The following is a 27812-nucleotide window of genomic DNA, read 5'->3' as shown; positions in this document are numbered from 1 at the left end:
CCCAACAAACCTATTATCATGAGGGCTGTGAATATTATGTGTTCAATGTTCTATGTGAAAGAATGAACAGCAAAAGCTTTCAAAATTTAGTCAGCTGTAAACGCACACAGTTCTTTGAACTTAGGATGTAACCTCCCCTGAAAATTGGCTTTTTGAAAATTAGAGAACAATATTTGGAAAATGAAAGAATAGCATGTACAAAGTTTCTATATTTTTAGAGCCAATTCAAAAATTAATATCATCTTGTTAAAATGAGAGTTTGACTTAATTCTAGTTGTATTAATCTGATGTTTAAGGATGATCTATCCTTCCTGCTCTAAGTTCTGTATATTTCAAAAAAAAGCCATTGATTGGTCCCAGTTCTAACACTTTTATCTTGAATTTCAGTATATTTGCTATTTCTTCCAGAATGACATATTTTGAGAGCAGCATTAATTTCAAAAGTAATAAAAACACAAAACTTCATCGTTGGAGAGAAAGGATGGAAAGCATTAAGTAAATACACTGATAAAATTTCCAGAATATGTTCCAATTGAAATAAATGCTTTCCCACAGCAGTTATTCCAAAGCAAAATTGTTTTTGTTTCATGATAGAGCACCCGTACAGGGATAGTATTTAGCAAATGATATGCCATTTCACATTTTATGCAAAACATCTTCATTTCTTTATTCTCATGTAGATTAGACTTAGGGCTTCCAGACTAAACCTGGAAATAATGGAGAAACATTTCTAGATCCATATTTCTTGTTGTTTTGGTTTTTTTTCCAGTCAAGATTTCTTAGAGGAGGAGGGCAATTATGGCCAGATATAAGAGAGTACAAAGGAATTTTGGCCATTTCCTGGGCTGGCAGTCAGTTTGCACATCAAAAATGGCTGTTGTCCCTGAACCTATTTCAGTTCTACAAGAGCCCAGCAGGGATACTGGGGGGGGTTAGGGCACATAGTCCTCCTCACTACAACAAGACCATTTGCTGCCCTCATCCTTTCCATCCATACAGAATCAGCGAGTCCAACACCTCAGTGTCCTTGCCCAGTCCCTCTCTTTCTCATAGCAGGACTCACCCTGCTCCTTGACCTGCACAGTAATTTTTTTTCCACACTCCTGGGAAGCCACAAGCTGAATCTGAGCACTGTTCCCCACGCACAAGGGCTTGCAGCTGACTGTTCCGGGAAGTACCTCACTGGGGAACTCTGCAAGGGGGAACTTTTACTACAGGACTTTAGGACTCATTCTGTCTTAGTGTGTGTAATGTGTGAATTATTGTACTTGCCTCACTGAGGATAAATAATGCAGCTCTCTCCGAAGCAAGACATGCCACAGTTGGTTTTTTCTTTTGCCCTCCTTAGTTACACTGGCAGTCTGGAGCACCTGGAAATATGCCAAAGTGGACAGTAATAAAGTCAATGGCGTTTTATCAGATACCATAGCCAGGGGCAGAATATGATCCAATGGGTACATTTTGAACAGAATTCTTTTAGAAAGCACTTCAGAGAAATAAAACAAAACCAGTTTATTTTCCTTGATAATATTCAATCCATGCATTACAACTCACAAGAGACCAATGAATAATTGTTACTGGAAACTTTGAAAAATTGTTGCAAAAGAAAACATTTATACAAGTTTATGAAGGCTTCTGAAGTATGGCTGATATGTTCTGGTCCAAAAGGGCTGTAAAGTATCAGGATATTACATAGAGTAATGCTGATGGTTTTTACTCTATTTACATTGAATGCAGTTTAGTTTGCTTTTTGCGTATGGGAAAGGTTAATTCTATACTGAACAATGTTTTGATTCCACTCTAGTGAAGTTCTTATAGAAACACAAAAGATTACTTGGATTAATAACAAGAGCAATAAAAATAGTTCCCACTTTATAATACAAAGATAAACATATGTATTTGTAAAGGGAAAATGTGTTTTGTGGAAAAGATGTAAAATTTAGATCTTGGCAAAGAGGTTCAGAGAAAGTAAAAGGAGCCCTGAATGGTCAACCAAAACTGGTTTTAGCCCCTATATTTGTTTATAGTAGAAGTATTTTTCTTAGGTCATTTCTGGTTTAAGCTTGCTACTGAAGATAATTAGGTATACTTAGAGTAGGGCTTCATCAAGATTTTAATCATAATGTGATGCATCTCAGTACAGCTTTTCATCAATATTTGAGCCAAGTTTGCTAAGTTCATAAACCTTTAAGTAAAACTGGGTCAAGTCTAAAATGAACTCGTATTGATTTACAGCATTGTATTTAAAAAAAGAAGCATCTTGTTATCTTCAGAAAGTTCAAAAATTGAATAATAGTCTCAGTATTATAAATCAATCAGATACACTCTTATGGGATAACTTTGTGTGTTCTGTCTATCCAACTTTGATAAGAACACAGAGAAAGAAGCAGGCAGAAAGAACACAGACCTACGATGTGGGACTAAAATCCAGACAAAGCCACAATTGCAGTGAAAATTATAGTTGCAGAAGGAAATTTTGAAAAACTTGGAATTTTTTTTTTTTTCAGAAGAAACAGGGGGAAGAGGGAGGGAACATGCTAGAGCTACTGCACTCAACACACAGTCTGGGATTTCAGATGTTCCCATGTCCCCTATCACTATGCAAGAATAAAGATTGCAAATACACTCCTTTTAAAGTGTAATTTTAAGTTACTCCTTTTTTTTTTTTTTAACCATAAATCATAAATAACCTGTAGAATAACATTTAGTCCTGTAGGGAAAACACAAGAGATTACATATATAAAAAAAGGAAACTCTTTACCAATACTTCTCAAAAATGGCACAGAAAAAGAAAAAAAAAAGAAAACTTAAAAATACAAACCACTAAGATTAGCATAAAAGCTGACTGGTTAAAGAGGTTAACCTGATTCAAGACAGAACAAAACTCACCTCTTGGGCAGGTTGCCCTTTGTACCAAATAGTACCACTATTATTACTAATGTTATTAAATTTACCCATTATTAATTCAGCATTTGTACTTCCCCGTTATGCTACTACATTTCCAATTGCTTTGATTTAAGAGTTATGTTTACTGCCAAAGGATTGCCCTGAAATCAATAATCTGCAAAGACTCTGTGTGTTCTTCAACACACAGGCTTCCAAGAGAGAGGCCTGCAGAAAAGGAGAAGGCACTTCATTTATGATTACTAGACATATCTCCTTGCTTTGGAGCCATCAATAACCTCCTTAAAAAATAAAGATATTATGTCCAGATAATTCAGATCATTCTGGCGATAATTGATCTTTATCACTGCATACCACCAGAGAAGTCTGGATACCATCTAGGAGCTTCACTAAAGTATTTGCATAAATCATCATCATGGAGCCCCTCTAGGCATTTGTTGGGTTTGAAGTAACTAAGATGCAACAAATCTTCTTTGACTAATAGTCAAGAGACAGCAACTGACACCAATCGATGTCTGTAACTGAATTAGATAGAACATATTTCTCCAGAAGCCTGGAAAAATACAAGTTGGGGACAGAGAAAGAAGTCAGGAATGACACTGAGAACATGAAAGAGAAGAATGTTTGCTGAAAATATTACAATGTGTAAAATATATGTGAGAATGTCAAAATAGTATGGATTAACCAGAAGGAAGCCAGAGGAAATCAGAATTCAGTTTCTGTGCTCACAGAATCATTTAGTCCTTTTTCTCCATCTTCCTCTGATGTATTGAAGACCGACCACAATTACAAAGAAAGTACTAGGTAAAGGTGGACAGCTCTTAGACAACATTGAATATTAATTTTCCTAAACACGTAGCTCAAGTTATGAAAACCAATAAATTAAAAGCCTCTGCTATTCAGAGAGTCACATTAGATCATCAAACCACTTCTCTTCTCTTCAGATTCTAGATGTTAATCATGTGCTTTAGCCACTTTCCTGTCTGCTTCATTCACTGTGGGTATGACACATCATATATTGGGTACGGAGAATGGGGGCACTCAGAGCAATAGCAACAAGAAGCATTAAGGATTTGAATTCCACTTTGCACTCATGCCTTGAATACACTTGCAGTGTGAAAGCTCATATGCCTTGTGTTTAAGTATGAAGGTTAGAGCACTCAGACTTACCAGAGCCAAGAGTGAACCTGGAGCACGCTTAATGTTTGTGGCAATCTTTCACAAAACCTTAGGTTGCTGTTGTTTCTGTCAAAGGCATTGCCACAGGGTACACAAAGCCCACAAAACATTTTCAAAATTCCTCCAAACACAACAAAGGTCTGCAACAGTCTGAGCTAAAAAAAAAAAAAATGGGGAAGTATTTTTGAGACCTATTTATCTGAATGCCTCATAAACCATTTGATTACAAGTGGTTGGACACCACACCTGACAGAGACAATCAGTGCAGACATGGACATGTTGTAGGGTCATCCCTCCGCTACAGAAGGGGAGCTTAGTCACTGCCCCAGGACACCTCTGGGGAAAGGAAGAGCACCTAGCAGCTCTTTCTATCACTAGACTTCAAACTGCCAGTCCAGCCCATGGCATTTTGCAAACATTACTAAACAAGTTCACATCTGTACAAGCAGATATATCAAGGGAGTTGACTGAAGCCACTGACTGCAAGTGCTGAGCTTTGACTTGAAAATCTCTTTCTCTCCACCTGGCCTACCAATCTGTACTGCCAGGGAGAGAAACCTCTCCTGGAGAGCACTTTCTGGTCAGCTCAGATGAGCCACTCACTGCAGTTGCTACATGGTAGATGAGTCAACTCTGTTGGACAACTTGGAACTTGCAGAAATGGTTCAGATTGAAACATACCCAACAACTAAGGTCTACATCTGTGATGTGCACAAACCTAGTAATCTGCCAAACTGCACCTGTCTTGTGAGAGCAGGGGGAAGGCATTCAACATGAAAGATTTTTTGGGGGGGAGAGAAAAGAGAAAGCACAGCTACTCCTGTGATCGTCTTCAACCGACAAAGCTATTGTCACAAGAAGAAAAAACCTAGGGAGTTAGTTCCCTTCAAAATATTAAATTTAGATGAACCTTGACGTTTCTAGGTGAGAAACCAAAGTCTAGCTCCAGGTAATAGTACATATGCTATGTATGTCACTAATGAAATATATACAACAGCTAAGACACATTAGTTAAGAGAGGCCCATTAGTCATTTGTGTGTTTACAACACACTTCTTCTGCATGAACATAGCTTCTCTGACTTGATGAAGTATATACAGAATGCCATTGTGATTTTTTCACAGAATACTAGCTAGTATCTAGGAAATGCAAATACTGTATAGTGCTGCGAGATCCAAACTCACAGAGTACTGTTGTAGCTGAATTGTTTGAAAAGACATATGGCATCCCAAGTGTAACAGATAGTTGAATCTCAAGGGGGAACCATTGTTCATTCATCTGGACCAAGTGACATTCTTTATGCAAGAATAATTCCTGATTAAAGGGTGAGTTTTAATGGAAACTAATTAGGCAACCTCTTTAGCCTGGGCATAATGATCAAATGAGCTGTCACACAGTACCTGATACAATGATCTCACTTGGTACAAGATTTTATTCCTTAGCAATTACACTCCCACGTTGCACTGCATGTGTTTATTGCCTGGAGCACACATGTCAAATTAAAGAGCAGCTTATGCACCTGATATTTAATTATTGCCTAGCACTACAGACAACCGGGAAATGTCAAAGCGAGCAGTCCTGCACTGGAGCAACTAAAATGGATATCTTCCCTGGCAAAGGAAAAAAATAGAGATAAAATATGTATGGATGATTCAGTTGTCTTACAATTCAGAGTTACGGAAAAATGGCCTCCCAAACCTTAAATAATTTACCATCATACTCAATGCAGAGAATACTCCCTAAGCAGAAGAGGGCGTGAAACAGGTTCACCAGCTCACACGATTATTTCTATTAGATGCGTTTTTGCATGATTAAAGTGTTTACAAGAAAGTGGTGAAATTTGAGCTGGTTTATACCAACTTCAAATACCAAAGGGTTCATTTATTTATTCAGGTATGGACTAATTCACAGGTGTTAAAAGAAACATTCATTTCTACAACTCTGTTATCCTGCAGTTAACTTAAAATCATCCGTAGCTTACTGGAAATTTTCCTAAATTCCTTCATAGCCAAATCACCTCCTTAGTCCTAGCTGTAATAAGGCTGAAATGAAAAGCCGGCAATACTAAAAGAGATGCAAGCAAAGTGTTTCCAGCAAATTGAGACATGCTAATCAAAAAGGAAAGTTTTATGGCTGCAAAGGAGGTGCTGACAATAAGGTGAGGAAAAATCCATACCGCCTAAGTTTTGAGTGTAATTTTTAATAAAGAAAAAATGTGCACAAGACAAGAGAGTTTCTCTTAGTCATTGAGCTGTAATGGAACACCCAAATAGAGATACGATGGTATCCTGTGGCTAAGAAAGTTGCGTGTGTATCTTGGACCATTCTACTCCAAATAAAGGAATCTAATTACCCGTAATCTTAATTGCACAGTCTAATACTAAAAAGGCTTAATAAGAGTGCTTTTGTATTTACAAAACTGCACAGCTTGTGAAAGAACCCTCAAAACATTTGGCAGGAATCCCAGCCGAGGTATGACTGACTGGAACCTCTAATGACTACAACATGTAAACAAGTGTTTTGTTTCGACTGATAATCATTAACTTCCAGTGTCAGACTTATCCCACAAGGTTTTGTTCACTCCTTCACCAGGCTGCTTTACAAAGGCATCTGGTGCTAAGGGAAAGGACAAGGGGGGGGAGGCGGAAAGTGCAGAGTGCTATACAGTGTTGTCACTCTTAAACTAAAGTGGCAGTAGGCAAATGAAAGGGTCATGAGGTAAATGCTTCTAACAAGGAGCAAGCTGCTGTGATAATTCCCACCATTCTTTGATGGTCCCTCTTACTGTGTGACTTAGTGACATAATGTGCTAGACCTCCTGGTTATTTTATTTTATTTTTTAATGAAGAAAGGTAATTTGAAACAGAGTCTCTCTGAATTATTGTTTCATGCCATGGTAGCTTTCAAATTAAAATATGTGCAATAAAGAAAAAAAAAGAAAATGGAAATTTGCTTTCTCTTACTATGTTGCACTGGAACAATCTGTCTCTAAGTGCTGCGTTAAAATAAAAGACAGAGGAGCAGCTGAATACAAGCCCTATAAGGGCTATCTAGTTGAATGCATAACAGAAGGGAAACATGTCAGAAATTACACAAACTGCCCTGGTTAGCTCAGCTTTGAAAGGGTGCTCAACAACAGTAATTTTAAAAGTGAATTTCAAATGTCCAGATCCTCAGCTAGATCAACTCTGCTAAAATGCAGACACCGTGGGGAAGCTAAAACCATGGATATCTCATCATTCATTCACTTTACTATTAAACTACTTCCTATTCAAATAATTTTATGTAGAAACACTGAAGAAGTTGTGAAAAAAATATGTCATTACGTATAGTGTTTAGTAAAACTTTGCAGTCTATAAACAAAACACTGAATAGCCCATACTTAGGTTCTCAACCCTTTCTTAGCTTGAAAAATGCAATTATTTTGGTAATTCTTAACCACCCAGTTTTAAACAGCAGGAGTAGCTTACAGATTGCAGCCACAGTACTTCTGTGGCTAACTGTGAGTAAATGGTCATTTGTAAAGTCCATTTAACTATCGATACCACAGAGACTAGTTTCAAAGGTTTACACTTATTTCATGCCCCGCCAGGATCTTGCCTGTGAAACAAGCATTTCCTGATCAGTTTTAGCAGAGCTTGGAGAAGCGGATTGCACACAGCTCTCATGACTGCACGAAGGAATTTATGCATGCAACTCTCCAACAGCTTTGATATATAACCCCAAGGAACCAGGTAGGAGCTGTGAATCAGCCCGGTTAAATTTATTTAAAAAACACTTGGCAAAGCAAGTTCAAAATTGTTTAATTTTCATTATAACTGCTGCCTCACAAGATAATGAGCCCTCATAACAGTGTTTTATATAAAAGCACATTATGCCTTTACACAGCACACACAAATGGCCAGTGATTATTAACAATGTTAAAATGTCAGTAGAACCAAGCCAGCATAACGGCATAGATTTAGATGCCATAAAAGCTGCAAATGACTGTTACATTGTTTTAAGGAAGCATCTTTAAAAGGCTCTTACAAATAGAGGAAAAGAAATATTTGTTATGAGGAATAGAAATTTATGATGAAGTGTCAATCAAATTTGACTTCACGACAAGCATTAGGCACAAGAAGCAGCTAAGCTCATCACTGCTGCCACTAGTACTCTCAGTTTTAGGACTAGAGACAAAACGCTCCATAAATAATTTTTGCTTTTACCTTTGACTTGATTTTTTTTCCCCCCCGCCATTCCAGGATTTCAGTGTTTTGGAATGCTTTAAGAAAACACTGTCAAAGTAAAACTTCAGAGAGTCCAAATCTGCACATTTGCCACTGATTTACGATCAGAAAAAAAGGTCCAACATTTAAACGAAAGTCTAGTGAAGAGTAAAAGGTCTAGACAGGATAATCACTATCTAAATTATTACAAATATTTTAGAGGCTTTTAGCCTCAAAATGCCACTCTGTGCAGCATCTTAGATACAAGTGGGTCTTACTCCTATTCACTGAGGGGAAAATTAATATGATAAGAAGTCTGAATCACAAAGGGTTAACGTTAGGTTGTTTTTGGTTATTTACACCAATTCTCCAAAGTTATTTGTATGAATTTGAAATTATTCAACTCAGTAGGCTATGCTTAAGTTAGTTTTCTTTTTAAATTAGAAAGAAAAAGAATTGTGGGATGAGATTTTGGGGATATTTTGTTGTTTGGAGTGGGTTTAATTTGGGTTGGTTTTTCGTGGGGGTTCATTTTTGTTTGGTTGGGTTTTTTTAAGTTACAACTATGTGGCAAAGAATATGGCATCATCTAAAATTTGTCAGAAGAATTACTGTTTTTCTCCATGCAACTCCAAAGCTCTACAAATGCATATAAGTTAAATAATTTTTAATTTTAGCTTGTTCTGTTGCCAGGCCCCATGCTGCATTTCATTTCATACATTAACAAAAGGTGTTCAAGAGCAAATGAATTGTGAATGCTAATGTTTCCCCCGCTAAAGATATGCTTTTATAAACATAAACCTTCAACCTTCTTATTAAATGTGAACATAAACAGAAATGTGAAAGCAAGCATTTCAGACTGTCCTGTCCATGTAATCCATTGCCAATAATATTTTTTTTTTCCAACAATTATAATTTTATCTGACACAGACAATAGCTGTTCAGATGCGATATTCAATAAACATTTGTATCTCTCATTAACCACAGGCCTAGTTTTTTCCCTCAGTTATTGTAAACTTTAGAAACTGAGTAAGACAGCTCAAAGAATAAATTGGTACATCTGTATAATTATTATAATATATATTTTTGAACCAAATAGGATATTTAAAACATGACTTTAAAATATTAATATTTCCTTGCTCTCATTGGGCACTCAATTGTGAGCTGAGTTTAAGGCAATAAATTAGTCTTCCTTAAACATGCATTAGGATAGGTATTGTTTCTCAAAAGTTGGAAATCTATCATTTGTCTCCAGTCAGATTTAACACTTAGCAGGTTTATAATAAATACACACATAGGCAACGAAAGCCTGAACATTAACAGAGATGCTAAGAGGACTATTAATTAAGCCACATTAGTACAATGTGATCAAAAACAAGACATCAGTAACCTTAGGGCAAAAACACATTTCAGGTCAAACTTTACACCCATGCATGCACACACATGTGCATGCCTATACATACACACATACAAACAGCCACACATAATGAAGTATATATCAGACAGACCTTTCCTTTATGTTAAATGTAAAAAAAAAAAAAAAAAAAAAGGCATCAAAGTAACTATTTGCACTGGCTGCTTCATTTATTTGCACTGTAAATTGTTCGAGATCAGATTTTAAAGCTCGTTTGGTTTTTGATCTCTTCTAACCCAAACCATTGTCTCCTACCGTATATACTGATAGCCTGGCACCACCCTATGGCAGCCATCAGAAATGCAGATGGGAGTTCTTCCAGATGCATGGAGAAAAATTAGCAACACCTAAACAGATTAAAAGAAGTAGCGAGTGTTTTCTCAAAAATAATCAACGGGCATTTATTCAGAAACTAACTGGCTGCTCTTAATCATGTTTTAAATCGGCTCAACAAGTGTGATTCTTGTGAGGAGTTTAGTGCTGTCCAAAATCCATAGAAAAGAAAATTAGTCAGTAAGTGAATGCAGTATTTGTTTTTTTTTTAAAAATACTGTTAAATAATCACAGGTCTTAACATATCAAAGCTCATAACAAGATGAGAATTATTGCTAGGCCTCCTGTGACAGGAAAGCTCACGTACAGTGTGTAACTACAGAGTAAAGGGTAAAAGTTAATCAATTCCAGCAACTAGGGACAGAGAAATAGGTGGCTTCAAAACAGAGAAGAAAATAAGTTTTTAGTGATTTCTTAGACAGAGTAAATGTTATTCAAGCCTTACTTGTTCCATGGTACACACTATGGAGAATTTAAAACAAACAAACAAACAAAACCAACAAACAAAAACACAGAAAAAACCACAACACAAAAAAAACCCCAAAACCATACACTCACTCCTCAATCAAACGTAAGACAATAAACAATTCCCACAGCTCCTCCATTCCTCAAAGACGATAACTAATATTATAGTTTGCAGTATCAGGAAAGCTGGCCATTCCCAATGAAGAGGTAAAGTCACAACTTAACACCCAGACATTTTACTCAGTCAGAGCATTTGCGGAACTCCAAATTAGATTTCCAGCATATGGAATTACAACAAATATAAAGGCAATATAAGAAGCCCAAAAAGCTGGTTCAAAAATCCTTGGAAATAATTCTTTTTTTTTTTTTCTGAGAGAAGCTGCTAAAAATCTACTTGGTATTGCAAGTTTAACTCTAAGCAATCTGTGGTGAGTAGTTTGCTCTTCATTGCCTTACTTATGAAGGCTGAGCTTTATCAAGTGCGAAAATAATTTCCTGCTGCACCCAGAAAACAATAAAAGAAATCAAACAGCATTTAGACTTGTCCTTTTTTGTGTTTAAACATATAAAAAGGAAACTTGAAAAGGATGAACTGCTAGGCATATTCTTTAATCGACAGATCACTTACTACAGGCTTTGCATGAAACCAAGTGTGACAAAACATCTGTAACAAAATTTAAGACCTCCTGGATCTCACAAACATACAGCACCTGCAGAATTCCACAGAAATGAACAGTGCTTTCAGAGGAGAAATTAAATCTCAAATGCCATCATGGACTAAAAATGCTGTGGCAGCTTCATCTAATTTTAGATAAGCTGTATTTTTCAAATGTGAAATGAAGTGAATGGAATAATGTGTAAAGTTTACTTGCTCCTGTGTTATCTAATTCCACTTAAAGTTGTCATGACTTGCCTGTACACTTTCATTACTTCCATGCACTTCTGCAAGAACTGTCTAGGCATCTATAGCTTGTAACACTGGATATTCCCATGTTTAAGGGGAGAAAGATGAAATGATGACTAACATACGTGCATGTTGTAGATATTCTTGCAACAATTACAAACTCTTTTAATTATGAAAATCCTCAAAATTTCAGGCTCATCAGTGACAGTCTAACAGAGACAAAACAGCCTGTGCTTAGTGAGATTATTCTGGACCGTTGAGTGCCAGGAAAAGAAATATTTACATGATTATTTTTTTCTTCAGTTCAACACTAACAACTAAATCATAGATTCTGGACCACAGCTCCCTATGAGGAGAATGATTTTGCAGCATATTTCAGAAAACCACAAAACACCTGTGCTCATGAGAGTAGCACTTGTATCTCTATAAAAGCTTCCTTAGGAGAGAATCAAATTTCTTCAACAAATTAAGACACAAACAGTGCTCCAAAAGTGAGCAGATACTACTATGTACATTTTATAGATAGAATAGAGGTGCACAGGGATTTAATATTTCCTCTGGATGAGATGGCACGTCTGAAGCATCTTGTGTCTTGCTCACTGAAACATCCTTTCTCCCTTTTCCTTATTCTCTAGGCAATAACCAAGCTAACGATGGAGGTCCATTGCATTTACTGAGAAAAATGGAAAAGGCACAGAATATGTTCTTACTATGGTAGATTTTAACTCAGAAGACATTATTTGTCAGAAATTCCATGGCGTCAAAAGGAAAACTAACAGCAACAGCAGAGCTTGCACCACTAAATATAATAGTACAATTTATATGTTATTTTCACAAGGATAAGCTGTTTTCTAAGGACAAGACAAAATAATCAACTCTATAGAAACAGCTTGAGTAGTCTAAATATGTCCCAGTTAAAATTTTTAATGAAGCTGCAGAGTGAATGCAAATCTAGAAGTCCCAGAGCTGGTGTAGCACCATGTAATTTCTAAGTAACAGTGCCTGAGAAGTCCCCCAGCAGCACACTGCAATTCCTGTTAAAGAACAGAGTACACTTGTAGCACATTAGTGGTCTACACAGCAGCATTCAATCAGTTCCTTTAATCCGAGGAGTGCCTTTTTTACTTTGTGAGGAATCTAGCTCTACTGGGGGGATTTGAACTGGAGGCCTTTGGATCCAAAACCAGCAACATTATTAACGCAGGCGAAGGCAAATCTCCAGTACCTTTTAGCGGGAGTCTAAAGAGGCCTGTAAAAACAGTGAGAGTCTCTCCCTTGCAGGGATACTGGTTATAAGGGGTAAACCACTCAGTCAGCTTTAACAGAAACCAATGTGGGGGGAGAAATACCCACACAGGAAAAAGGGATGCTAAATTATAGAGGAACAGTAGCACATATGTTGTATTCATTCCAGGTCAGAGTTCACAAGGAATTAAATCCTGGCAGAGCCCGAGGGCTTTCAGCTACCATCGGGCCAAATCCTCCCATCTTTAATATTTCCTTACAAAATAACAAAACTGCCAGGGACTCCCAAATTATTTTTCCCCACTTAGAAGAATATCTGGAGTGCTAAAGTGCGAGGAAGATGTGACAAAATTTTTCTGGCTTACAGACATAGATTTCTTGACAAATCTTCCCCCCCTTAAAGCAGCAGCAAAGTCAGATATGTAACAGAACAAGTCAATAGGAGAACAAATATTTCTCATGAAAACTCGAGGCAAGAGATTAGTTGTTTTCCTGCTTGCTAGTAGGACAGTTTCCCCCACTGCTGGAAGACTCGGAGAGTTTGTACACTCTTTCCATGGAAAGAGCTGCTCCCTCCCCCACCTTCCTGCTGCTGTCCTTTCCAGGTGAGATCAGCAGCTCTGAACTCCAGCACACCGGGCTGACGGGAAAGCTGAAAAGCTTTCCTGGGGTTTTTGGCTCACGACCTCTAACTTTTTGGGATGATGCCAAAGTACAGCTCTTTCTGTGCTTGTTGGCTCAGCAGCCCTAACAGACTGAACTAAAGCACAGGCCTCTAAAGGACAATTACTCATTTATGCACAATGAGCATACAACCTTATAACAACCGGGACAAATACAGCACTTCAGGGTCAGACACCAGTTTTGAATAAACACGAAGTGAATTACACAGAGTGCAGGTCATTTAGATGTTTTAGAGCAAGTCAACAAAAAGCACGTGCTTTCACAGAAAAGGAAACCTTACCCCCACTTGACATAACACAGCAAATATGGCTTCGTTGTGCTCTATTTCTGTGTGAAATTTGTTACGTCAAAAGGGAGAAATCTTCGCTACCATACAGAGCTCTCCTAGAGACACCCTGGTTCAGAGAACCGAGTTCATGCACTGGCAGGCAGCAGGATGGCTCCTCAAAACCCCTCTGAAAAAGTTGCACAATAAATACGGAGCGCTTGGGTCCAAAATTTATGTAGTAATATAAAATATTAACTCCAGCCAGGGTGTGCAGCCTTTGCCAAAGCTTGATTGGCATTAGGTGATTTTGGCAGCGTTGCATACAAAGATTTCCATGGAAACCCCGGCAACTGAAAATTAAGTGTAAAAAAATTATATAGACTAGCATCTACCTCAAGCCCTTGTGCAGCAGAAGAGGTCAACTAGGTAGCTGTTACTCTAAAGGCAAGGAGGTATATTTAAAAGCAGCTTTAAAGCTTTATAGAAAATAAACTGTGATACAGAAGATACCATGAAACCTCACCTGGCCAACAGCTTATTCTAAAAAGCAAAACCAAAGAAGGGAAAAGTCAGTGGATGTGGGAAATCAAGAAAAAATTACGTAGCTCTGACATTTCAGTTAATTTCTGTGTTCGTTATTCATTAAGTCTTTTGTCTACATCTACTGATAAAAGGCTTTAATCCCTACACTTCAATTCCAAATGTCTATGAATGACAATTTAAGGCATTTTATTTACCCTGTATTTTTAAAAACATGGTAATTAAAATAATCTGTTTTACACTTATTAAAAATAAATTATTGCATATTTTAATGTTTTTCCTCCCTGCAACTTTTTCTTAATTAGTTATTTAAACTGCATTGAAAATCCCAAGCCAATACATTTCAATATTCATTTTTCTATTTTAATTTTTCAAACAAGAAGAAAAGTTTTCCTCTTTAAGCTGAAAATTCAATTTAAAAAGCAGATTAAATACTCATTGGTGTTATTTTACATCGTTCACAGAGAGCTTTTCTTTTCTTTAATATTTATTAATGACGACATTCTTGCATGTACACATTATCTTACATCTATTAGCATCTTTCATCTGAAAGGATCTTGAAGAGCTCTAACAAACAGACACTTTTGTAATTACGATGAAGGACTGATTCACTACTCAAACCTCTCTGGACCAGAAATCCTTAGCTGCCTAAAAGTCCACAGCAATGCTATGAGAAGCAGCAAGGAGCACCTTAGTGAACTTCAGCAGAATTTGGTGCAATGTAGTGCCATTCTCTCTTACTCCCATTCAACCCAACGATAACATTCGTAAAGCAAACGAACAAATTGTCAAGGCAAATTTGGCAAAGTGTGATTACTTCTGCTGAACTCCAAGATATCAGGCCTTGTATCCCTAAATAAAGGATTAGTAAACTGCATACTCCCAAATTAGAAGTGGCTACACGCATTTCACATAATTCAGTAGCACATACCTTATGTCGCTGTTTTACTCTTCGAAGAGCACTGTCACAAAGCCTGCCACTGGACTGCTTCAGCATTAGCAAAGAATTATCAAAAGTATACCAAAACCTGACTGCCATACCAGACAAGATCCTCAGCAGATGTAAGCAGCTTCTGGGTGTATGCCATGGCCACCCAGCCATGCTAGAGGAGAGGCTTTCAGTCCAGCAAAGTGCTGTGAATCAAACTTACAGGGTCCGATGAACAGACACAACTCAATCTCTACTGGGGCTTGTCAGACCACGAGTACAACTGGACAAACTCCATATTGGCTGAAAAATTTGAATGAATGCATTGCAAAACATTCATGAAGTTCTTTGGGATTTTTTGGTTGGGTAGATTTTTAACACTCTTTTTGCCCTTTATATATAGATTGATGCTAAAGAAAAGTTTTCCTATCATACACATACAAATGTATGTGGTTTAAATTTAATTGTAATTACAGACTTTGTGAAAACAAAGCCTTGGTGGAAGATAGAGGCATAATTTCAGCTCAGTTGGAACCAAAGCAATCATGACACGGTGGGGAAGGGTAAGAAGAATGAACTCAGAAAACTTATGCAGCAAGTGACTGAGTTTAAGGGACCTCTCTACATCTTAAAAAATAAAATAATTTTGCTCCTTAACTTTTCATGTTTTTCCACCATGACAAAGCATAAAATGCTTTCTTCCCCAGTCAGATACATGCTGTACTATGTTTGGGTGGGGTGGAGTTAATTTTCTTACGCCTATAGGCATGAATGTTCTGTGTGGCATGTGTTTTCTACAACACTCAGAAAACACGTTTTCCATAATTTCTGGTTTTCTATTTAAAGTGTTATTAGAACAGACACTGTGTCATTTTGTTCCCATGATATTGGTAGTGACTGCAATGTCACTAGACTGGACTAGTTTGTCCAGTCTTTCAGGTAAATGTCGAGTCCAAATTTGGGGGTTTTGGTGATACTGTTTTGGGGGTGCTTTTTTGTTGTTGCTGTTTTTGGGGTGTTTTTTTGTTGTTTGGTTTATATTTTAATTTGTTTGTGGTGTTTTGCCCCTTCGCCTATTCCATTATTTTTGCTAGTACAGACTGATGTTTTATTCACGTAGGAAATACGAAGATGAAATATGAAAGTACTGCCTTGGCACAGGGTATTTCCCAATTTCCAGCATCATTTTTATTGCCTACACTGTCTAGTGCTTCCCTAATAAATATTGTCTTGCTCTTTCCTGCTAATCATATCAGTAGTATACATTACTCTCTCTTCAGTTGGCATAATCTCTTCACTGATCTTTCCATGTAGAACCCAGCTTAATTCAGATCAACATGCCACAACTAAAGATGAAACTTCTATATAACTGGTAAGAATGACATTCCAGTGATATATTAATTCAAAATTTTTCTGTTCCAATGTCTTCTTCCCAAATTTCACAGAATTGTTTAGGTTGGAAAAGACCTTTAAGATCATCAAGTCAAACCACTAAGACAGCACTACCAAAGTCACCATTAAACCACATCCCTAAGTGCCACATCTATATGTCTTTTAAATACCTCCAGGGGTGGTGACCAGTGTCTGAAAGCAGCAGTTTTTTAAAGTTCACTTTAGAAAGGAAAAATAGATAGAATCCAGTACATGCATGCACTGGATGACTGTATCTATAGAAATGCAAACTCCATATCAGTCTGATACTCTACATTTTAGGAACAGGAAAATTGGATCTATACAGGAATTCCTCATTAGGAGTGAAGAGGACTCTAGTCTAACCTCCCAGAAACTAACTGCTATCACCTGCCATATCCTGATTAAGTAATCACAGCAATCCTCTTTGCTCATGCTTTGACCACACAGAATATCTTTCCCAATTCCCAGGGCTAAGGGTTAAAGGACATAGCAAAATAACCCTGGTTAAATTTTGTCCAACATGGAACAAAATACTTCCATATAATTTGCCAGAAGTACACATTTCACTGAACTGGAACAAAAAAGGAAATAATAGGTTTATCAGTTTATTATATGGCCCAATAACTAATGTTTTCTCAGTCATCAGGCTTATTTCCTTTCAAAAATGGATCAGATTCTTCTTCATTCATAGAGTTTTTCTCAATCTGTAGTTCAAGCATGATGGTCAAGACATAGGGACATGACAGAGCACTTTATATCCACAAAAGATATTCTTAAAGTGGAACAGCATGCCCAAAACAATGGTTATTTTATTTTATATGTTCAATAGAAAACTACTTTTAACTCCAACTTAATCCTCAATAATTTTGCAAGTTTCTATCTCAATGTAGTATCATCTCAAATGTAGTATTCCATAAAAAAAAAAAAAAAAGAAAAAAAAAAAAGGTAACTAAAAGATCTATATTAGGCCTGGACCCAACATTTCAGTCTAATGTTGAAGATCCAGATTTTATAGTTTTAATATCTGCATTGTGATCAACTGTCCACTCTAGTAATTCTGTAAATTGACAACTCTGCAGATTCCACTGCCAAATCAAAGCCAAATATACCAATCAGCATCATAATGTCTTTAGTCATGAAAAGTGGGAGTACATATGTGCACATCGATATTCTATAGACTGCATGCAAATTCTTATTCTATAGGAATTATGCTGTTGCAAAGCAGAGCTAGGAAAGCTCTACACTAAGGCTACATCCCTGTGGAAATACTGCATGAAAAGGCTTTTTATTTTTAAAGATAAATTAAATTTTTTGTATAATTGAGTCACACTTTTCATGTAGCACTCAGCCTAGGGATGTCTGCAGGAGAAAAGAACAATATCTTACTAAATCCCTTTTAGGATCATTAAATTTAGATCACAAAATTCTCGCAGGCATGCAATTCCAAACATGTCACAGAAACAAAAGGAACAACAACAAAAAATGATTACATTATTTTCCTTCTTTACAATGATGTTTAAGGTAGCAAAGTGTTAATGAATTCAGCACAACGTATCATGCATTGTGTTAGAACTTTTATATTGTTGAAAAATTGTCATATTTGGCTAGGCAGCTGCACGGAGAAAAAAAGCTCTGACAATATCTAATTGAGTCTATTTTTACTGTCTTTCAGATAACATTGTTAGAATTATGTACTGTACATATTTCTTATTTTTAGTTTCATACTCCCTCCCCCCTCTTCACAGCCCTTCTCTGCCACAGTATCTTACTACTGCTGATAAAAATCCAGGTCATTTTCACAAAAGAGTGAGTCCTATTCTGTAATACTGAAATGGGGCTACAGGCTGTTATGTAAATCACTATTAATAACAGAGTATTCGGGACATGTGTCTCTTAAAAGCTGGTCCTTCTTGAAAACACTGACTGGGACACAAAAGCTTCAATCTCTCCTACTTTATCATATGCTTCCTGGGCGTTTTTGAGCTAAACATTTCATATTTTACTTGCTCCTTTCGGTGAAATGGGAATAGCAGAATATTTTCTTTAGGCTTTTTTCTGCCTTTTGAAACAAAGAATGCTTCAATGCAAAGAATGCCTCTTCTGTGTATATATCATGTCAATGTAACTGCTCCAACTCATACACAAAATTTCTGGTATTGCCATGGGATACTTGTAGGTCTTCCACCACAACAACTTTACATCTCTCACCCTGATGATTTCTCTGCTGATTTCACAGGATATTCTGAGTTGGAAGGGACCAACAAGGATCATCGAGTCCAACTCTTAAGTGAATGGCCCATAAGAGGATCAAATCCACAACCTTGGCTTTGTTAGCACTGGGCTCTAACCAACTACCCAAACAGCCTATTCTCAGCCTTTACATTTGTGATTTTTCATAAGTTTCCCAAGCCTCCACAGGCTTGTAGGAAAATCAGGTAGGTAGGTTAGTCACACAGACAGAACAATTTTCTCCAGGGATAGAGAAAGCATGTCTTGTGCCTCATCCTTTGCTATAGTCTGGTTCCCGACTTGAACTGGTTAGGCAAGTTGCAAGACACTAAGCAGGACTGTCAGGAGCACAAATTTTACACTGTCAGAAACTCTTTTTAAAAAGAATCAAATTGCCTGGGATTGCACACACCACTGCAGAAGTACAGTTGGAGAAAGCTACTCTTCTGCACAGCCAGCTAAGACGACCGGACCTTCAACTTCTGCAGATGTAGGTACCATATCCTGCTTCCATGCAGAAAAACAGCACACCAAACTAAATAAAGCAAGCCAGGCAGATGAAATAGACTCAGGTCACCACACAGAAATGCATTTACTTAAAATTACTTCTGCTTAGGATTAATCACTTAAAAGATATCCCACAATTTAAAAACAACAAAAAATCTTCACACCAATACCAACCCATCCCCCACAAATGCTGTTGTTTAAATATCATCTTGTACCCAGGAGCTAAAGACACAGATTTCTGGGAACAGGACCCTCAATGAAAATTTCAGCAATCGTGATCCAAGAGAGCTTTTTGTTGTATGTACATTAGAAAGACTTTCAATAACTGGGCTGCATTATGCTGTGGAGAAAAACATTTTATTGAGAAGCACCAGAATTATTTCAGAGGTGAGGGGCAGTAGAAGACAGTAAATAATTAGGACTTTCAAGATGGGAAATCAGACCATCTCACAAAAATTACAAACAATGTTCAGCTTGCTTACTTTGAGTTTCTGCAATTTCTTTGGTTAGCTCCTATTAGCACCACCAAGATTTTTTCCTAAAAAGTAGAGGAAAATTGTTTCCTCTTGACCTTTGATAAATATACATTCATGCGGGTAAATTGAAATACTGAGTAAGAAGTCAAAATTCCAGAAACTGAAACTAGTGCACTGAATAGAAAAAAAAAAAAATTAGTTCTTATTTTATTTTTTTCCTCCCAACAATAGAATAATTGAGTTTAGAATGAAAGGCAAGACACCATCTTGCAGAAGACTAAGGAAAATACAAATTCTCTACACTTTTCCCTTATTCCTTACCCTCCAATTCCATCTCTATAAAAACATATTTTATTGTTTTTCTGCATGACACCTCACATTCTCATCGTAGAAACCTAATACTGAAACATTGTTCTCAGTGATTCAAGCTTGTGTAAGTTTTTAGGTGTCCATGGGGATACTGATTATTAGAGAAACAGGAGGAAAAAAAAGAGGAATGAAAATAGAACTTGGAAAGCATGGCAGTCTCAGGGAAGAATAGTTGGGATCTAATGAGGAGCTGTACCTGTGAAACCTAAAAGCCAAACAGAATTAGCCATTCAGGGTGGCTTACTCAAAACAGTTCTTACAGCAGGTTTAACAGCAGAAGTGCTCCAGACCAATATAAAGTGCAGCTGTAGATACAAGTAACAAATGCATGAGTTAGTAGAGCTGCTCCTCTGTTACAGATGCCCAGAGGCTATGGTCAGACATCCAGGATATGAAAATGGATACACCATATAATCAAGACCATAATGCCCACGGCATTCACTTCCATTTAGCCTGCAGGCTTCTGAAAGTACAGGGAAAAGTCTACTCGATTATGGGAACTGGCGTTACATATGTATTGCCAAAGAGAGCAAAATTCTCTAATACGATAACACAACTTTTCATTTTTCATGACTTTCCTGATTTACAGTGCACAGCACACTGGTTTGAAGAGCTGGATTTAGGAATAGACTGGTTTGTGCACAAACTCTTCTGTTATTAAAAAAAAAAAAGAAAAAAAAAGAGAAAAATCAGTTTAATTTTCCTGTGTGGATCTACACAGAGACTCAAAATGGAATGTCACCAACTTTGTAGGCTGAACTATAATAACCTTCATAAAGATTCTACCCGTGTATCTCCGCCGGTTCCCAGTAGAGGTGAGGACTGGGTCTCACATGAAAAGTTTTTTTAAAAAAACTAATTAAACCTGCTTGACTACTACAATTTACTGTCTAGTGTTACTATGTGACTGCATATAAAATAGCAACTGCTAATGACAAAAACCTGGAAATACTTCCTAAAGGAGATTTCCACTTTCTGAATGCAAGATGAGCTGCAGCCTAACAATGATTGCTATGACATTTATTCTTGATAGTGTATTTTTGGAAACAAATGGCTATGTTAAGGGCTTTTTGTGCAACATTCAGTCTGACCCTTACCTGTCTACTGTTCATACTCGAGATTACAGTTTAACAGGGGAAAATAAGTATAATGTTTTGGTCATTTCCCATTTAGGTCCAAGCTATACACAGGATAACCACAGGAACAAACCTCTTGCAGACACATAGAATCCAAGAGTTCTACCTGTACTATCAGCTGCTGGTCTCAAAGCTGTACACTTCATATAAGGCCTTCCAGAAGTAGTTAAACCTCCTTCCTGGAAAATATAACTTGGGTCCACAGGGCTCATGGAAGGCAGTTCTAGTCTCTCACTGCTCTGATAGTTAGTTTTGCTCCTGATTTTCAGCCTGAATGTACTCATGGCCAACTCATATGGGTTTTTTCCCAGCTGTTCAGTGTTCTTGCATCTCCACTTCCTCTATATAGCCTGCTTTCTCTACTGTTCAGTTTTTCTCCCTCTCTCCTTTCCTTCCTGTTTCCCTGCTGTCCTTGAGAGTTTCTTGGGTAATTTACTGTTTGCAAGGACCTACTTGACAACAAATTATTCATTTCCATTTTACAAAATTATGCAAGTAATTTATTTAAGCATCCTGTTGAATGTGTGTACATATAACATACACAATTGTTACTAGTAACTGAATTATCAAACAGCTCAACGTGACACAAGCCAAAACAGAGACTTCATTTTTTGTGTCAGTAAGAACACTTATGCTCCCTAAGGCAGTAAAATATTTTTTGGTCTGAATTCTGTTTATAGCAAAGTCCATTTTCAGAGTGGTTCTGCAGGACATTTCCTACTACAGTGGAGTCACAAAAGCAGGACTATTCTCTGAAATCTCTCTGCTTCTGGCAATTGTCAAATAAAATACGCTGAACTAAACACACCATTCATTTGCCCCAGCATGCTTCATACAAGCAGCTCTTACTATCAAGTTGCAATACTGGACCAATGCTCAGGTTTGTGAACCAATTCCTGCCACATGTGTCAGTCCCAACACCATCCTTCATTGTGAGAACTACCCTTAATAAAATTAGCAGAGTCTGCACATTCTTCTCTCTCAAGTACATACTGACAAATCATTACAAGGAAACAAGAACATCCCTAAAGCGGCAAAGTTTCTGAGAAACACATGTAACAGGATGCAACCATATCTCTATTGTGTTCCCTGCTTATAATCCAGGAAACTAACTGGTAGGACGTGAAAAATGTACTAGAAAGCAAACTCAACTTTAAAACATCAGAAACAAAGTTGAACTTCATAAACCAAAAATATGGAAAAATTAAGCCTTGTGCATGGTTTGAGGCTTTATCAAATTTACACCCTTAATATTTAAAATTATGCAATTGCTGCAAGGCCTCCCTCTATCTCTTTTGGAAAGTCTAATACAAAACTTTTATTAAAGGAGACTGCAAGCTTGTCTGTGGAGCCAACTAATTTACTCATATCCCATTTAAGAAAGCTCTTATTTTACAGGTCAGCTCTGCTTGTCATACATGCCCATTTTGTAAAGGGCTGTAACTCATGACAGCTAAACTAGTGGATGAGATGCAATAGAATAAAGAGATTATCCTGGTAACTTGGGGGAAATGAGTTCATCTGGCAGCTCCATCTGACTAACAAAACATACAGTTTGTATTTTGAGGTTGACTTCATTTCTCTTTGCCTTTACATTTCACAGCCCATTACAGACAAGTTCCTTTTTTTTTTGCTCTTCCCTTTGTTCACCTTTCTCTCTTCCCATGAACTACTCTTCTCCTAACACTCTGTATACTCTGCATTGTCCACCTTCCTTCTTGACACATGCTATCTCAATGGAGGTCCACCTTATTTTCTCCACTTCTCTGTCTTTAGAGCAATTCCCTCATAACTGAGTCTTCCTTCCAGGAGCACCTCATTCCTACCATGTCCTGAAGGGCTTCCAGCTTGATAACCACTTTTTTGTCACACACGTGGATTACAGGCAGCGAAAGACACCCCTCTGGATTGCACTCTGATCCCCTCCACACCAGGTGGAGGATATTTCCAGCACTGGGATATCCTATGCGTTGTAAAGGCATCAGCAAACCCATTGCTCCTGCAGGCCAGATCCTCCTCTATCGGGAGGGACAGCAAGTATGTTGCTGCTGCTTTGATTCACCACAGATTTCCCAGACATGGTGCCAGAAATACAGTCCAATTGTGTTCTTTAACCAGAGGTCTTACAGCCAACAAAAAGGATTCCCAAATCATCCTGCTCGACAGGAGTTTTGCAGTGTGTTTACTAAAACTAAGAATTTTTCCATGTAGGACAGCCCAAGAAAGAAAAGGAGAAAAGGAAAAACCGATGCCCAGCCATTGGTCTCCAAATTCTGCTCCCACTGAAGTGAGAACAGCCTTAAGGCTTAGGTCATCTTGTTTGATGCCCCCAAAGATCATTGACCAAAGGCAGATTATGACTGTTTTACCACTCTCCCTTCTAATATCCCCTCTTCTCACTACGAGATACTCTGTGTACTAGAGCCTACAAAAAATAAAACCCATCTATGCTCTCTCTCTCGTCTGTATCCTGACAGGGTGGCTTTTGTCGTTTTGTGCTGCTCGAAAACAAAGCAGACAATTTTCCCCAATTATTGATTTCAGAACCCTAAAGGTTTTGAAATAATGCCTTTGCCTTTCAAGCCAGAAGGGCTGGAAGTCATGAAAACTGGCAACAAAGAAGATGTTTTTTGAAAGCGCTCCCTCAGCAATTCAGAATCGATCTGCAGACCGTGTTCAGCTTGTGTTTGCTTTTCACAGCCACTAGAGCAAGAAAGCTCTATTTGCACTCATGCTTTACCAAAGGGCTGGGAGACTGTAGATCATGGCCTTGTCGACTGTGCACAGCTCATACAGCTGCCTGGCAGAGTTCAGTGCCACTGCACAGAAACCAGCACAGGTCTGGGCAGGGCTGGGTGAAAGACCTGCCCTCATTAAAGGGAAACAGTGTTAAAAGGATCAGTGGCAGCCCAAGTGCCACACCCCAAACTGCTCCCTCATACATCAGCAAAGGTGTTTTTCTGCAACACTGATCAGAAAGTGCAGACAGCAATGTCCCTAATTCATCTCTTTCCGTTCTCAGAGAATGAGTCTCTTACAGAGATCACTGCATGCTGCACCATGAGAAACAACCCTCTTTCCCTAAGCTTCCCTCTCCTATACTCACCATTCCGTTATTCTGTACTCAACAGCCAGAAACTACCGCCTGCCTCCATAGCAATGAATCTGTGAAGAAATGAAAGCTGTCATTTATCCTGATCTGATATTAGGGAATTTCTATAGGTCAGGACCATACTTATTCAGATAAGAAAAAAAAAAAAAAAAAAGAGGACAAGGCAGCTGAATCTTTCATTATATCACCTAATACCTGGTAATTCAAACAAAAAGTTACAGCGTGGAAACGCACACCTGCCCCAAGGCAAGTAAGGGAATACCCACCTGTTTGACCTCAAAATGCCAGCTCAAATTGCTCCATTGTGTCTGTAGACACGCACCGAAAAACAGAAAAGGAGTTATTGCAGAAAAGAAGTTGTTTATCCCAATGATCTCCTGTAAAATTCACATTTTCTGGGTAATCTGGAAAGATTGCCAAAATATTATTTATTTATTTCCTAATGTAGAGGCTGTTTCAATGGACCTTCCACAAGTAACAGAAAAAACAAACAAGCAACCCTTTCTCTGTCACAGACCACGCAAGTTCCTTGCTGCTGGAATGCAAGACCCCAAACTTCTTTGGCATATCTCTTGCACATTGAGAGAAAACAGTACAGGAAGGAATAGCTGTGTGACCTCTCTTTCTACTGACAATAAGCATAACAAACATATGGGATGTATCTCTGTAGTGAGAAGAGCAGACAAATTTCTAATTTATTTAATGCTATCAGAGGCTGGAAGCATTCTGTGACTTAGAAGGTCCTCTACAAACTCAGGCTTTTCTGAGGAGATTATCACCATGGAAAGTAATACATTTAGATATCTCTTGCCCTGAGACTTAGAAAAAGTGTCAGGTTACAACCATCTTCAGGAAGTTAGAATCAAAAGGAACTTATGGTTTTAGAAGAGACTCAAAAGTTCAGCTTCTCAGAATCAATTTAACTACTTGAAGATTTTTTAGACGAAAAAAGCACATCAACTTTAATTTAAAAAAAAAAAAAAAAATACATGTTTCTCTAACTAGTAGTCCAAGACTCTGTGGCAGGAATATTTGACAGCACACTCTTCCTCATCTTTGCTCTGCCAAGATTTTTATGCCCTGCTCATGGCACATCAGAGACCTTCACCCTAACAGCTGCCATCCTTTTTCAGTAATCAGTGCTGGCCCATCATCAGCCAATATGGGAAATTCTTTCCTGATCTCAAACTAGTATCATGATAGTGTGTGACATCTATGTATTCTGCTGTATAATTTGTCACATAGACACAAGTCAAGTCTCTTGTAGTGTTTTTGAATGTGCTGCATTTTAGCCAAACCATTCAAACTATTACTTGTCGCTTTTCTTTAGGTCTGTTCCCTTTGTTAGCCTAAGAAAATTTAATATATGACAACAAAGAATAAAAAGTAATTTTAAACAGATCAATTTCTAGTTTTGCATCTACTCACAAAACTGCTCATTTTTACTGAAAACAAGTCATCACTAAAATTCCATGGAACCAATATCTTTAATGGAAATTCAGAAGATGCACTGTTTTTTTCAGCACAGCCAGTCTTAGGTTTAGTCTGTGTTATCAGTTCTAAGAAAACAAACCAGAAACTAGTTAAACAAATTTGAGTTTAAGCTTTCTTTCTGACAAGTTGTGACTGTGCAGAAAAATCTAATGCTTTGGTTTTACCACCATAGTTAAATATCACAGATGTCCACTCAGAACTACAGCAACACAAGTGTAATTTTCACCATGTCAAAAATACAATATTGTACTTCCTACTCATCTTCTGGCTACAGCATGACCACAAAAGAAAAAGAAGACAGGAAAAAAGGAAAAAAAAAATTGTGGGAACTGTCTCCTAGGGAAAAGTCTGGAATTTCAAGTCTTGGCACTATTTATGCATGCTATGATTTCTTATGCACAGTCTCTATAGCATGAAAAAGCCTACATCAAATATGACCATCTTCTGAAGATTCTGTGTGGGTTTCAAAAAATCACTTTGCACATTCCAGTGCTAGTAGGTACCCACACTGAGTTATGAATAACTCCTAACATGTCTCAAAGCCAGCAAGCCTCTGGCACTACTTCAGGATATTCCTGGCAAGAGAGAGTTTTCCTATAACCATCATATTAGACTCAGGTAGCATTTTGGAAAAGGATATTCTACCTACCGAGCAATCTTTTTTAAGAAGGGGTCACCCAAGACACTCTTCATTATACATATATATGCAAATAGGTTTTTATTCCTAGATTCCTCAGAAAACAAGGCTGATGCAATCACATTTGTTTATCTGTTTTTCAGCAAAGCTTCCCACATCAGCACATTTGCAAGTAGAACTAGTATCAAAGATATGTTGAGTGAAAACAGGCTGTCAATAAAAGGAAAAGCTCAAGGCCAGGCCTGTGCTCTTACTGGTCCCTAGAAAGGTTTACACTGGGAAGACCAAAATAATTTTCTTCTTTTGAAAAAACAGGACGACATCACTAGGGTAAAGACAGGAGATCCTTCCAAGTCATGGGAAAATGTCAGATTTTGCCATCAAGCATTTTATATATTTCCACTGAAAACCAGTCCAAAAATCGGTCTTGTGCTCCAGGAATTATTTGCTTTTACCTTTCATATTGTTCTAAGTATCAGTGTAGCTCTTCAACATTAGAACTCAGAGACCAGGAATAGTCTGTTCTGGTTGTACTCATGCATGTCTCTACACTTCCAAAGCTACTTCATTGGGTTTTTTTCCCATTTGGAAAGAGAATTTGCATCAGATTCACCAAAAAGCAAGCTGGGCAGATACGTTCTGTGCATCAACCTCATTCATTACACGGGCCTCTTGGAAAGAACCCACACCTTCTAGTTCCTTTATGAATACACATTTTCTGAAGATTTATTTTTATATAAATTTTTGTATAAATTCTATATAAATGTTTTATATAAAGTGTAGTGACAATACAAGTGGACAACACTCTCATGCACATGGTGTGACTCTTGGATAATCCTGTCCAGGGCCAGGAGTTGGACTTGATGATCTTCATGAGTTCCTTCCAACTCAGCATATCCTATGAGTCTATGACCCCTTGCTTTCTCAATAAAAATGGTAAAATCAGTATGATTTGACCTACAAAAACAATGCTCAACCCCATTTTTTGGAGCATGGAGGAGAAAGAACTTAGAGCTTTAGTTCACTCTTAAATCTAGTTTAGAGCTCTGAAAATACATCTATATTTGCACTGTGTTCTCGTTTGGCAGATAAGTGATAAAAACTCTCCTTTTCCTAGATGCTTTCAGCTGATGGTAGGCAGATTTTACATGGCTTTCTTCATCTGATTTTTACTTTAAAAATATATATATCTCCAGGAATGAATGAGAGCATTAGCCTCCACACATTCTGTACTTTATGCCATTTACTACTGGATAGCCCTAGAATATTTGCAGCTGGCTGCACTGTGTTTTGTACAATGTAGCTCTTTATCATGTTTTTTATCAAAGAACTGTGGTTTAGCACAAAATGAGGCAGTGCTGCATTGAA

This window comes from Pseudopipra pipra, chromosome 6 (assembly GCF_036250125.1).
Source record: "Pseudopipra pipra isolate bDixPip1 chromosome 6, bDixPip1.hap1, whole genome shotgun sequence".
Taxonomy (NCBI): domain Eukaryota; kingdom Metazoa; phylum Chordata; class Aves; order Passeriformes; family Pipridae; genus Pseudopipra; species Pseudopipra pipra.
Note: the sequence above shows the minus strand (reverse complement) of the source record.